Below are 14,252 nucleotides of genomic sequence, written 5' to 3' on the forward strand. Positions count from 1 at the left end.
CCTGTGCCCGGTCTCTCCCGATATTTGCAGGACAAGTGGAGCTTGGCTTTATGACACATTTGTTTATGCTCTTGTTTTAATGTCCTCTTGCAGACTGGACTCCTTAAAACCCCAGAAATATGTCTCAACTTATCTTTGTGAGCCGGTTGGGAGAGAAGGGAAAGCATGAGTTTTACAGCCAGACAAAACTGTATTTAAATTCATCTGATCTTCCATTTCCCTATCAATAACACTCAGCTCACAGGGGCATCTTGGGGGGGAAAAAAATCCAAAAACAACTTGCACAGAAAAGACAACCCACAGAATGGGAGAAAATATTTCTAAATCACATCTGATAAGAGACTTGTATCCAGGATATGTAAAGAATTCGTGTAGTCCATAACAAAAAGACAACCAATTTTTGAATGGGCAGAAGGATCTGAATAGACATTTCTCAAAAAAGACATACAAATGGCCAATAATTACATAAAAAGATGCTCCGTATCACTAGCCTTTGGGAAAATGCAAATCAGAGTACGATGACCGTTCTAGGCCACTCATCAGGAATTGTCCTGGGTTCTGCATTTTGTTTTAATTTGAAGGAGAATGCCCAGAGACCTTGATGTCCTGCAGCTGAAGAAGGATGTCCTTACATTTCTTGCAGCAGGGCTCACTTCGGTAGCCTCCAAATGGAACAGTACATCTACAAAAGAAAAGTCATGACACCTATATCCTAAATCTGAAAAGGAGCTGGGAGAAGCTTCTGCCATTGTTGCCACTGAAGAATCGGCTGATGTCAGCGTTTTATCCTCCAGGAATACTGGCCAGTGGGCTGTGCTGAAGTTTGCTACTTCCACTGGGGTCGCTCCTATTGGTGGGCATTTCCGTTCTGGAGCCTTCACTACACAGATTCAGACAGCCGTCCAGAAGCCACATCTGCTGGCGCTTACTAACCGTAGGGCTGACTACCAGCCTCTCACAGAGGCATCTCATGCTAACCTGCCTACCACTGCTCTGTGTTACACAGATTCTGCCCCGTGCTGTGGTGAGCACCGCCACCCCCTGCAACAAGGAAGCTCACTCAGTGGGCCTGATGTGATGGATGTTGGCCCAGGAAGTTCTGCGCACATTGGGGAGCATTTCCTGTGAGTACCCATGGCAGCTCATGGCTGATCTCTGCTTCTACAGAGATCCTAAAGAAACTGAAATGGAAAAGCAGGCTGCTGCTAAAAAGGCTGCGATGAAGGAGGAAGTCCAGGGCCGGTGGACCACTCTAGCTCCTGAGTTTTCCACCCTTCCACCTGAGGTTGCAGACTAGTCTGAAAGCGTGCAAGTACTCTGTGCCAGCCCAGCAGTTCTCTCCTATAATTTAGCATGCTCAGCTGGGCACCAAACAGGATGCGAACAACCACTGTGGTTTGAAGGTCTCCTTCTACAGGCTTTTGAACAGAAAACAGAAATAAGGTTAATGGAAAAAAACAACAGTTTCTTACACACACACACACAATGAGGTGCTACTTCATATCCACTATGATAGCCAAAATCAAAAGGACAAATGACAAGAAGTGTTAGCAAGCATGTAAAAAAATTGGAACTCTCATTTATTGCAGGTGGGAATGTAAAATGGTGCTATCACTTTGCAAAAACAGTTTGGCAGTTCTTCAAAATGTTAAGCGCAGAGTTACCATATGACCCAGCAGTTCCACTCCTAGGTATCTATCCAAGAGAAATGAAAACATACATCTACACGAAAACTGGTATGTGAATGCCAGGAGTGGTGACGCACTCCTGTAATCCCAGCACTGCAGAGGCTGAGGCAGGAGGATTGTGGCAAGTTTGAGACCAGCCTGGGCTACAAAGTGAGCTCAAGGCCAACCTGAACTGCAGAGCGAGACCCTGTCTCAAAAAAGAAAAAAAAAAAACAAAAAACAGAAACAAAAAACTGGTATGTGAATGTTCACAATGGCATTATGAGTAACAATAATAACCAAAAATGGAAACAATCAAATGTTCAATCTATGAATAGATAGTGAGAATGGTATGACCACACAATGGAATATTATTCAGCCATTAAAAAGGAATGAAATACTAACACGTACTGATGCATGGATAAAGCTTAAAAACACTCTACAAATGAAAGAAATTAATCATAAAAGGCCACATATTGTATGATTCCTTTTATATGAAATTCCAGAATAGACAAATCTGTAGATATGGAAATTAGAGTAGTGGTTGTCAGGGCCTGGGGCATGGCAGGAAGTAGGGAGTGACTGCTAATGGGTATGGAGCTTATTTGGAGAGGGATAAAAATGTTCTAAAATTAGATCCTGATGATGGTTGCACAACCCTGCTGATACACTAAAAACTACTGAATTGTATGCTTTAAAAGGGCATGTGAATTATATCTCAATATAGCTGGGTTTTTTAAAACCACTTTGCACAGAGCTAGAACATAACAGCAATTACGATAATAACAGCGAACACTGCTATGGTGCCTACCATGTGCCAGGCACTTTACATATATGAACTCACTGAATTCTTATGATAATACTAAGAGGCAGGCATTGTTATTTCCTCCATTTTACAGGTGAAGAAAGCGAAACAGAGAGGTTGACTGACTTCCCCAGCATCATAAGGAGGCAGTCAGGATTCTCAGCTGTTTCCTTCTTATTACTCTGTATCTTTTCCCAATCCTTTGCACAAAATAGACACTCTGTAAATGTTAAAGTAATATATTCATCGAATATTTCTATTCACCCAGCAAACATTTGCAGAGAATTATTCATATCCTAGGCAACACCTGCATTCCTGTCCTTATTCCTGCTTCTACCGCTCAGATTCCCCCTGGGGTTGAAGGCAGATAGGTACTAAGATTCATTCACAAAATACGTACTGAGAGTCCACTCTGCGTCAAGCACTGCTCTAAGCGGGGAGGGATACAACAAGAAACAAAACAGACAATCCCTGTGACATTCTAACGGGAGGGGGAGACAAGAAACGAATAGAGTGCATACGGCTTGTTGCGTGGTGTGTTGGGTTGAATACTGCCCCTCCAAAATGCATGTCCACGCAGAAACTATGAGCATGACCTTATTTGGGAAGTAAGTGTTTTTGCAGATGTAATCAAATTAAGAGGAAGTCATACTCGATTCGCATGGGTCATAATTCAGTGACCGATCCTACTCCAATGGATTGGTCTTCTTACAGAAAGCCTGAAAACTGAACCCAGCAACACGTAAGACAGAAGCAGAGAGTGGAGGGATGTATCTCTAAGCCAAGCAATGCCAAAGACTGCAGCAGCCACCAGAAGCTGGAAGAGGCAAGGAAGGATTCTTCCCTAGAACCTTTGCAGGAAGCGTGGCCCCAGAAACACCTTGATTTTGGACTCCTAACCAGCACTGTGAGAGACTTGATTGCAGGTGCTGTTAGCCACTCAGTTTGTGGTACGTAGTTCCAGTAGCCCTAGGAGCCTAATATAGACGCAGACAGGTGCTCTGGAGAACGCCAAGGCGGCAAAGGATGATGGAGTGCCCGGGTGAAGGAGATGCAGCGTATGCCGTCGTGGAGCTCCCACTCCAGCGAGAGAGCCACAACTGTAAGTCACAGACATGACTAACGAGACAGAATGTGGGAAACACTAGAGTTGGGGCACAAGGCTAGAGAGCTGGGAGGTCTTTATGGAGGTAAACATGTGCGAGCTACACTTAGGATTTCAGCGGGTGGAAGCATTAGGACTGAGCAAGACCTGCTGAGGAGAAGCTGGGCATGGTGACACATGCCTATAATACCAGCTATTTCGGAGCCTGAGGTAGGAGGATCACAAGCTTAAGGGTAGCCCAGTCAATTTAGCAAGACTGTCTCAAAATAAAAAATACATAAGAAGGACTGGGGATGTAGTTCAGCTCTTCCTTGGCTCAAGCTCCAGTATTAAAAAAAAAAAAAAGGACCCATTGAGGGGAACTGTGTGCAGTGGGAGGAAAGAAGCAATCCGGAACCACTTAGGGGCCCACACATAGTTTGGTTGAAAAAAAGATGAAAGATGCACATACGCGAATATGTGCATGTGTACCTGTATGTGTCGTAAGGGATAGTAGACTCCATTGCTAAACTAAACAGTCTGGACCTTCTCTCCAAGGCAACTGAAAATCACAAAAGATTTTTCTTGAGACAGGGTCTCACTATATAATTCAGGCTGGCCTTGAACTCACTATGTAGCCCAGGCTGGCCTCAAACTCGAGGTGATCATCCTGCCTCAGCTTCCCAAGTGCTAGGATTACAGGTATGCACTACCATGCCTAGCCTCATGGAAGATTTTTTGAGCAGGAAAGCGACATGGTAGGTGGGGAGAGTGCCCACATGGGTATTATATGCACCAAATATTTCTCACTACAAGATGACTTTAGTATTGGTTCATGGTTGTTTAGCAAAAACTGCGGAACAGCCTTCCTTTCTTGTCTGTTGCTTCTCGAAGTCATTTCCCAGCAGCCTCGGTCTCTGGTCTGATCACTCCAGTTCCCCTTACCTTGAGCCAGCTTTGCCAAGGAATGTGGAGCTAGAGTAAGAGCCCTGAAAACCATATCTCACCCCTGCTAGTATCTAGTCACCAAGATTGTCATGATGCTGACATTTTCCTCAGATCCAACGGTGTCACTTGTTCAAATTGAGTTTGCCTACTGGATTCTATGACCAGACCTTCTCCCATACCTGTTAGCTGCCAAGCACAGGATACAAAACTCAAAATAAAAACGTTAGGGGCTGTAGAGATAGCTTAGCTATAGCATGAATGCTTAGAATGTGTGAGGCCTTGGCTTTGATCCCCAGTCCTGCAAAACCAAACACAACACACAACACAAAACAAAACATTGGTCTTTCCCTCCGAGTTTAGAGTCCAGAAATATCAGAGCTGAAAGGACCTTAGAAGTTAACTCCTTTCCCAGAGAGGATGCTGCGAACCAGAGAGAAGTGATTTGCACCTAATTGCCATGGTCAGTGATCACCAGGTCACAGTTCTTTCCCTGAGCTACTTCCTGGGCCTGGTGTCCCAAAGAATCTTAACAATGCAGACCTTAGAAGGCGAAAAGATAGGCAAGTGGCCCCCTGTGCGGGACGCTGAAGAGAAAGGAAAGAAGAAGGAAGACACTCTTCTCTTGGGGATCCTTACAGAAATAGCGGTGCTTAAAACTGAGACAACATTTGGCTAATTAATTCATTATCCTTCCGGCCCTCTTCCCTCTCATGGGGGATGGGGTGAGATGTAACCAAAGTATCTGTCAGCCTCAAACAGCTGCACAGAAAGCAATCCTAATAGGCTAGTCTGGAGTTTCATTTTGGGAGAAATTTTCTCTCTGAAGATGATTTGTAAGCTTGATCCTGTCAGAACAGAAAACCACATAACCCAACATGTTTCCAATTTTGTCCTAGCTGCCATAAAACTTTGAGCCAAATTCAGAGTCCAATTATAATCCAGTTCATTTTAGGTACCTGGCAACATCTATTCGTGCTTCCTTTACATGGTTCTCTGGTCTGTTTTCTTCTACATTTTTATCCCTAATTGTCTTTCTCTCATGTTATAAACTGATGAGTCGCCTAATATCCTCTTTAAAGTAGGCAAGATATAAATCTTACATAAATTAAACTATATTTACAGATGCTAAGGGGATTTGAAACAATACAGAACATTTGAAGGAACAGATGATATTTGGCCTAGAGGAGAGCAGCCTTATGAGGAAATGATTGCTGTCTTCAAATATCCAATAGGCTGTCGGGGGGGGGGGCAATGTAGTGGAATTATTCTGCTTAGCTCCAAAGGGCACAGCCAGAAACAATGGGTGAAAATTACAGGGAGACAGATCTCAGAGAGAAGAAACCTTTCAGAGACAAGACTTAGCAAACGGGGCGAGTTCACCATCACTGGAGGTCTTCAAACAGTAGCTGAGTGGCTTCATTTGGAGGGTCTACTGCTCAGAAAGGGAAAGAATGCATAGAAGGGTTGGATGAGATTATTTTAAAGCTCCTCAGCCTTGAAATATGCAAAACATAGTCCTAGATGTTGAACAAAGACTGGAGGGAAGGAGGAAGGTGTGGAGGGAAAAGAGGAAAGAAACAAAGATTCGTCAAACACTGGAATATTCTAGTTACAAGCAATGAACCCTGCCCATTTGTAAATGGAAGAATAGTCCATAAACAGAAAGGAAGCCCTAATTGCCCCAGTCCTCTTCCAGATGACTTGACTCTTCTAGGGCAGGAGAAAGTGACAATTGCATTCCATTGCTCCCCACCACCAGCTCACTGGCTATTAGTCAAGAACAGGTAGAGGCTGTTGGAGCTGGAGGGGACCTTAGCGGTCAGGTCATCTAAACTCCTCATTTTATAACCTGAGAAAAAGAGGCTCAGAAGCCAGGCATGCTAGTTCTCACTTGTAATCCCAGCACTCCAGGAGGCTGAGGCAGGAGGATCCCAGGTTCGAGCCCATACTGGGCAATTTAGGTACTTAGCAAGATCCTGTTTCAAATTTTTTTTTTTTAAAAGTGCCTGGGGATGCAGCTCAGTGTGTAGGCCTTAGGCTCAATCCCCAGTATGGTAGAACCCCCTTACCCCAAAGGCTCAGAGAATGGAAGAGCTGGTCTACCTGTTGTTTACTTCATCTTACCAGGAGCTGCTTAAAGACAAGGATGATTTTGTTTATCTTTTAATTCCCTAACCATCTTGGCCCTGGATCCTTGCACATGACGGGTACACAATAAGCAGCTGGGAAGCTGAATTGCCTAAAACGGGTAGGCTTTTTTTTTTGGCAGAACTAGGGATTGAACCTAGGGCCTTCGCACTGAGCTATATGTCCCCAGCCCTTTCTCTATTTTTTTTATTTTGAGACAGGGTCTCACTAAATTGCTCAAGCTGGGCTTGACCTTGCAACCCTCCTGCCTCAGCCTCCGAGAGTGCTGGGATTACAGGTGAGTGCCACCAAGACTGGCTGAAGCTAGGACTTTTTATATGCAGACTATAATGCTTTCCATGACGTGTCATTCAGTTCTACTTCACAAACATTTTTTCTGCATCTCTCTGTCGCAGGCTTAGAGGCACTGCAAGAAGTAACAAGAGGCAGGCTGTGTCCTCAAGGAGCACTCATTCCCTGCCCAGCCCTGCTTACAGCACTTGCTGTTCTTTTGTCATGGAAAGCTCTTCCCTTCTGCTTTTGCCCACTTACTGCCTCTTATTCCTTCAGATCTCAGTTCAGATGTCAACTCATCAGCAGCATCTTCGCTCACTCCCAGACTAGGCAGATCCCTCTGCCTATTTCTTTTCCTTCCCTGAACTTAGCAAGTTTGTAATTACATATTGATTCACACAAGCCTTTGTTTGCTTCCTTCCTGCCTCCTTCATTGGACTGTTAGATCTCCAAGGGCAGATACATCGTCTGCTGTGCTCCTCACTGTACACCAGGGGTCTGGAAAAAAGCCTGGCATATGAGGAGTAAGCAATAAGCAATCCACATTTATTGAATATCTGAATCACATCTTCCTAGAGTATACAGATAGATAAATCATAACTACAATCCAGCGTGATAAGGGGTATAAGGTAAATCAATTCTTTGGATGAAAGAAGCCGGCTCCTGGATCCAGGGAGCAGGCCTTGGCTGGCCTTGTGGAATGTGTGCACCACCAGACAACCAACACGTGGGGAGAACGGCACAACCTCATGAAAAATGTCTCCAAAGAAGCAGGCAGTTCTGCCACAGTAGGACAGACCGGGCACCTGAGTGCTGACCAATCTTCTGGCACAACTGGCAGTCAGACCACAGGGGGCTGGCAGAGCCAGAAAGAAGCTCCTGGGATTGAGGATTCACAGACTTCTCTGTTCCTCAGCGTCCTCCTCTCCAGGAGAAAGACTGAGAGTATTGATTGATCGGTCCTGGAATTAGGAAAGAGTTCTGCACTTTTTGGGTGGGGTAAGACTGACTCCCAGGCATAAGAGAGTGTTGCCCTCTAGTGGTAATAATGAGGAGGAGGGCGGAGGGGGGAGGGAGGGGGAGGGGCAGGAGGATGTTCATTAGTGCCTGCAGTCCTTGCTATGTGACCAAGGGGCCCTGCTTGCCTGGGATTGTTTTTGAAAGTCCCACATCTCAGGAAGCCTCTAAATCCAGGTCGAACTGGGACAGTTGGTCATCCTACCCTGTGATGGTGTGCAAAGCACTCTGCATACACATGACCTTATTAAATGGCTCTGACTCCCAAGGCCAGGAAGCAGGACTCTGTACAGATCTGTAGAGCTGTAGAGATTCAGCCCATTTTCCACATGAGAAAATAAACCCAAGAGAGGGGAACAAACTCCCTTGTTCAACATCACTTTACAAATTAATGTCAGAACTATTAGCAGCAGCTAGGTGTCCAGATCAACGATCTGCCCTCTGCCTGGGCCTGGCGTGTCCTCAGCTACTCTGCCTCTTTGTGGAGATCTCCTGTCCTCCAGGAGGCCTTCTCTAAACTACCCATGCCTTCAGCCTTTCAGAACACTCCCCCTCCGAAAGCCTGAAAAACTCATTTGGCACTTAGCATGTGCTACAGGTCCTGCTTTTTTCCCTCTGTAAGTATCTTTATTCTTTAGTTTATTAGTGCATGTATGCAATACGCAATGTTTACATTCCTTCTGTGGGGTTGCCACACGTACACAGCACATCGTAATTCCTTTTTCACCCCTTTTCCCTTCCCTCCCTCAGGTAGTATTTTTTTAATCCTTTAAATGTATAGTGAGCAAAAAGGGCTGCTCCTTGGCCTCCCAACCCCCATCATCGGAGATACACGGGAGAGTGGCCTCTGCTTAGGAGAGTCTCAGGTGTGCCCCTCGTTGTTCCAGCGCCCTGAGGAAAGGCCATCTGGCACTGCAGAGCAAGGAGAGAGCAGAGGGAGGCTTCTGCAGTCACCAGGTGAAAGGGATTTGAGAACCAAGCGCTGAGGAAAGCTGAGCAGGCAGCCCAACAGCCACAGGAAGGAAGCAGAGTGTGAGTACCTTCCCCACCCCGGGGAGACCACCAGGAAATGGGTCCTTGTTTCCATGCTGCCAAAATTGCAGCGTCCTTTTCTGCTCCCCTAGTCCCTAACTAGGACCCCCCAAATCAGCTCTTACCTCTCCTCTCCACTGAGACAAATTTGCAAACTCCCACATCTCTGTGGAAACGGCAGAGAGCAAGAGAGAAGAAAAAAGGAGAAAAATCCACCCACATGCCAACAAACTGGAAAAAAAATAACCCAGGCCTTGTCTCACTCAGCTGTTGGCTTGCTGCTCCCTCCCACTGTGGCGGCTGCTCCTGCCTCCTGGACAGGGACCTGGATCTGTTCATTTCCCTTTCCCACCCCGAGCTGGCTTTTGTCAATGCCTCCTGCCTCCACTCCTACCTCAGCTTGAGGGAGGGTCCTGGAGCTGGAATGGAGGACTGGCGGAGCTATCAAATGCCTGTGGCCAGTCATAGATTCACCATACTTCCAACTCGTGCAGAGGAACCTTCTCCTCTCCCAGGGAAATAAGTTAAAAAGATGGGCCACCACCCACAAGCTCGCCTCCTAGGCCACTTCTCCCTCAGATGCCGTCCCCCGCCTTTTCACTCCTCCCCCCCATCCTCCGCCTCTGCCACCTCTCTCCGCCATTTTCAAGTTCTGTTTTCAGTCTAACCCCCTCCATTTCCATCTTTTAGTGCCTTGCCTTTTTTCACTTTCTGGCCCAGTTCTGGGCACCATATTTTTAAAAAAACATAATGGAGCATGTTGTTCGGGAGGGAGGAATCACTATTAGGAGCTGCTGAGGAAAATGGAAATGTTTAGGCTGGAGGAAGGAGACTTTTGGATAATCTTGTTTTACAGCTGAGGTGATGGGGGCCTGAGGCGGAAGAGCGGACAGCTTTGTTCTGTGGGCCTCCAGGAAACAGAAAGTGGAATGAATGAAAATAAATTTAGATGGCAATTTTGTTTCTTCCATCAAAATCCTTATTCCTGTTATTTCATTTCCTTGTCGTACTGTACAGGATTTCTAGTTCAGTGCTGAACAAAAGGGGGTGAAATGGGTGTCCTTGTCTTGTTACTAATCTAAGAGAAAGTTTTCATGTTTTACTATCCTATATGGTGTTTGCTGTAGGATTCTAGAGGAGACTTTTTATCAGGTTAAGGAAGTTTCTTCTTATTCCTAGTATGCTAGGCTTTATTTGGGAAAAAAGACTTCATTTGTCGTGAATAAGGGTGAAGTTTTATCAAATGTTTCCTCAGAATCTTTTCTAATGATTATGTATATATATATTTTCTCTTCTAATCTGTTTATATGGTCAACGGAAATTCTTTTTTTTCTTTCTTTCTTTTTTTTTTTTTTTTGGTACTGGGAATCGAACTCAGGACCTTGAGCCTGCCAGGCAGGTGCTGTGCCACTGAGCTATATCCCCAGCCCTCTGTGGTCAAGAATGCAGCATTTAGCTCAAAGGAAAGGTAAAATTTCTAACATACAAAGCTATCCAAAGAGGCACTGGCTACCTCATGGGGCAAAATAGTCAGCTCAAAGTTATGGAAAATGTTCAAGCACAAGTGCAGCCATTCAGTAAAGATTTCGGTGTTGGGCACTGTTTCAGATACCTGGCATTCCTTGGCAAAGAAAGTTCCAGCTCTTCTGGAATTCACATTTTTCAAGAAAAGATGACAAGCACAAATAACCAAATAAATACATGCATGAACCAGATAATTTCAGAAAGTCAGAAGTGTTATTAAGGCACATTTAATTAAAAAACAGTGCAAGAAGAAAAAAATTAAAAAACAGTGCAAAGGTGGTGTGATGAGTTCGGGCTGGGGAACAACATTCCACAGAGAAGGACTCTCTGTGGAGGTGGGAGTTGAAGTGAGCTTCAATGACAAGAAGAAGCCAGCCATTTCACGAGGATCCTAGGACATGACGTTCTAGGCGGAGTACAACACAAGGACGAAGCTCTTGGGATAAGAAGGAGCTTGTTGTATTGACGGGACTTTGAAGGAAGCCTGACTGGAGACAGCAAGAGGGAAGACTAGTACCACATGAGGTATGGATGAAGTTTTGGAGCAAAATTGTGTGGGGCCGTATCACCCATGAAGGCAGATTTTATTCCAGATACAATAAAAAGTCATTGGAGAGTTTTAAGCTCAGAGCGGCACAACCTGAATTATGTATTTAAAGCTTATTCTATCTTATGTGTGAACAACCGATTACAGTGAGGGCAAAACTGGAAGCAGGGAAGCTAGTTAGGAGGCTAGTTCAGATTCTACTTAGCAGTCCAGACGAGAGACCATGATGGCATGTGCTAGAGTAGTGATGAAAGCTAAATAGCAGATTTGGAATATATTTTTACCTGGACAGTGCTATCAATCAGCTTGCTCTAATTGACATTATAGGGTACCCCACCCACCCACAGCCAAACACACATGTCTTCGCAAGCTTGAACAGAACAGCTTAGCAAGTTGGACCACATTCTGGACTATAAAACACACCCTGACATATTTAAAACAATATAAATCATATAACATATGCTTTCTCACACCACTGGAATTAAAATAGAAATCAGTAACAGAAAGATTGATGAGAAATTTCCAAATAATGGAAATTAAACACACCATGCCCAGCCATAAACAATAGAGTTCTAAATAACTCATGACCTGAAGAAGTTTTAAGATAAATTTAAAATGTTTCAAATTAAGTGAAAATGAAAATATAATTTATCAGAATTTGTGGGATCACAGAAAATCCTAAACAACCTACAGAAATGCCCAACCCAAACCCAAACCAAAAAACTTGGAACTAATAAGAGACTACAGTAAGGTCACAGGATATAAGATCCATACATAAAAAACAATTACATTCCTGCACACCAATAATAGATAATCAGACTTTGAAATTTTGAGAAAGCAAAACTAACTTAGGTATAAATATAACAAAATATAGTATATTACCAACCTAGGTATAAATACAATAAAATATGTACAGGATCTGAGTGGAAAAAGCAAAACATTGATGAAAGAAATCAAAGATGTGAGTGAAGGGAGAGCTATTCCATGTTTGTGGTAAGACTTGATATTGTTAAGATATTAATTCTTCCAAAATTAATGCATAGATTCAACATCATTTCAGTCAAATTCCCAGAAAGCTCTGTTTGTGTCATACACAAAATGATTCTAAAGTTTATATGTAGATGCTGGGCATGGTGGTGCATGCCTGTAATCCCAGCACTTGGGGGGCTAAGTCAGGAGGATCATTGTGAGTTCGAGACCACCCTGGGCTACAAAGTGAGCTCAAGGCCAGCCTGAACTGCATAGCGTGACCGTCTCAAAAAGACAAAAAATAAAAGAATAAAAAAAAAGTTTATATGTAAAGGCAAAAGACCTAATATAACCAAATAATAATGAATATGAACAAAATCAGAGGATTCATACTACCTGTTTTCAAGGCAACTACAGTAATGTAAAGCTACAATACACAAGAGAGTGTGTGTTAAAGAAAGAATGCACAAATAGATTAGAATGGAGTATATTTTGAGACAGAGCCAGCAGAGCTTGTTGGAAATATGGTTTGAGCAAAAGAAAGGAATCAAGAACCATCTGTAAGAGATGGGAGAAAGATTAAGCTAGAGAACTTTAAATTTCTTTAAATTTTAATCAAAGATTATAAGGTCTGTGATTCTTTGGCCTGCTCTATGCATTTCTTCCAACCCACTCCAGCTATTCTTGGGGCTTGTGTTTCCCTGCTTACTGACCCTAGACCTCCTCGCTTAGGCTCTCCACACCTCTTTATTCTTTTGTGGAGGGGGTGTTGGGTACTCTTCAAGTGAGAGCATGAACAGGGTGAATGCTGCCTCAAAACTTGTTTTTGTTTTGTTTTGTTTTGTTTTGGTTTTTTGTTGTTGGTTTAGCTTGGTTTGTTTTGTTTTTTTGAGACAGGTTCTCACTATGTAGTCCAGGCTGGCCTTGAACTCGTGGTAATCCTCCTGCCTCAGCCTCCTGAGCACTGATTACAGGAGTGTGCCACCAAGCTCAGCTCTAAAGTTGGTTTTAAGAGGCTTCAAGCTTCATTTGTCAAAGATTCAATTATCCTATAATTAGTGTGTTAATGAAGCATGAGACAGAAGTTGAGAAGGGAAAGAAAATGAGTGAAAGAGAAAAGGAGAGAGAGAGACGGGGGAGAGAGAGAGAGAGGGAGGGAGGGAGAGAGACCTGGGAGGGGAGGAAACGGAAGCTAGAATAAGTGATCTGTTGGGAGAACGTGGGCAGAGGAACAGGCAACAGCGGCACACGGCAGGCCTGGGCAGAGTGCACCTAGCACTGCTAGATTCAGCGCATGGCCTCAGCAGGATCTCCTCCTGATTTGCAGCTGTAAGAAAGGAGAGAGGCTATTAGAGGGAGAAAGAGTCTATGTAGTGACTACATCTGATCAGAGTGGGAGGGTGGAAGAAGAAAAATGGATAGATTTAGAGAAATGTCTCTTAACTTTTTGTTGAGTCATGTACGTATCTGAAAACATGATGAAGGCCACTGCCTGCACCTCTTCCCCAGAAAATGCTAAAACACTTGCTAAACTTTCCCCATAATTCAGCGTATTCATGTGTGCTCTGAAACCTCCCAGGGTTCATGAAACCCTGTGTAAACCCTGTGTTTCTTTCTGGGTTAGAGAATATTTAGGAGACTTTTAAAATGTCAGCATGATCAGATAATATATTTTATGAGGCAGTTATCAGAGTGAGTCAAAGAGGAAGTCTGTGGTGGACACAGTGACACACACTTTTAATCCCAGCTACTCAGGTGGTTGAAACAGGAAGATTGCAAGTTCCAGGCCTGCCCGGGCAACTTGGCAAGAACCTGTCTCAGAATAAGATATATATATAAAAAGGCTAGGGACTTAGATCACCATTCTCTGGGTTCAATTCCCAGTACCACAAGAAACAGAAAGAGCCGGGTGTGGTGGCACATGCTCGTAATCCCAGCACTTGGGAGGCTGAGGCAGGAGGATCGTTGTGAGTTTGAGACCAGCCTGGGTTACAAAGTGAGCTCAAGGCCGGCCTGAACTGCATAGTGAGACCCTGTCTCAAAAAGACAAAAAAAGAAAGAAAGAAAAGAGGAAGAGAAAGAAGGAAGGCAAGTAAGCAAGTAAGAAAAGAAAGAAAGAAAGAAAGAAAGAAAGAAAGAAAGAAAGAAAGAAAGAAAGAAGCAAGCCTGGGTTTATGGTTGAAGCAAGTGGGTAGGTGATGGAACCATTTACTGAGAAAGGGAACAGCCAAAGAGAAA

At 44.0% G+C, this 14,252-nt stretch overlaps 1 pseudogene; it reads left to right on the top strand.

Moving 5' to 3' along the window:
* Positions 1-585: 585 nt before the first annotated feature.
* LOC102020243 lies at positions 586-7,881 on the top strand (annotated as a pseudogene).
* The last annotated feature ends 6,371 nt before the right edge of the window (positions 7,882-14,252 follow it).

The sequence above is a fragment of the Chinchilla lanigera genome, unplaced genomic scaffold, assembly GCF_000276665.1.
Source record: "Chinchilla lanigera isolate Chin_1 unplaced genomic scaffold, ChiLan1.0 scaffold00074, whole genome shotgun sequence".
NCBI lineage: Eukaryota > Metazoa > Chordata > Mammalia > Rodentia > Chinchillidae > Chinchilla > Chinchilla lanigera.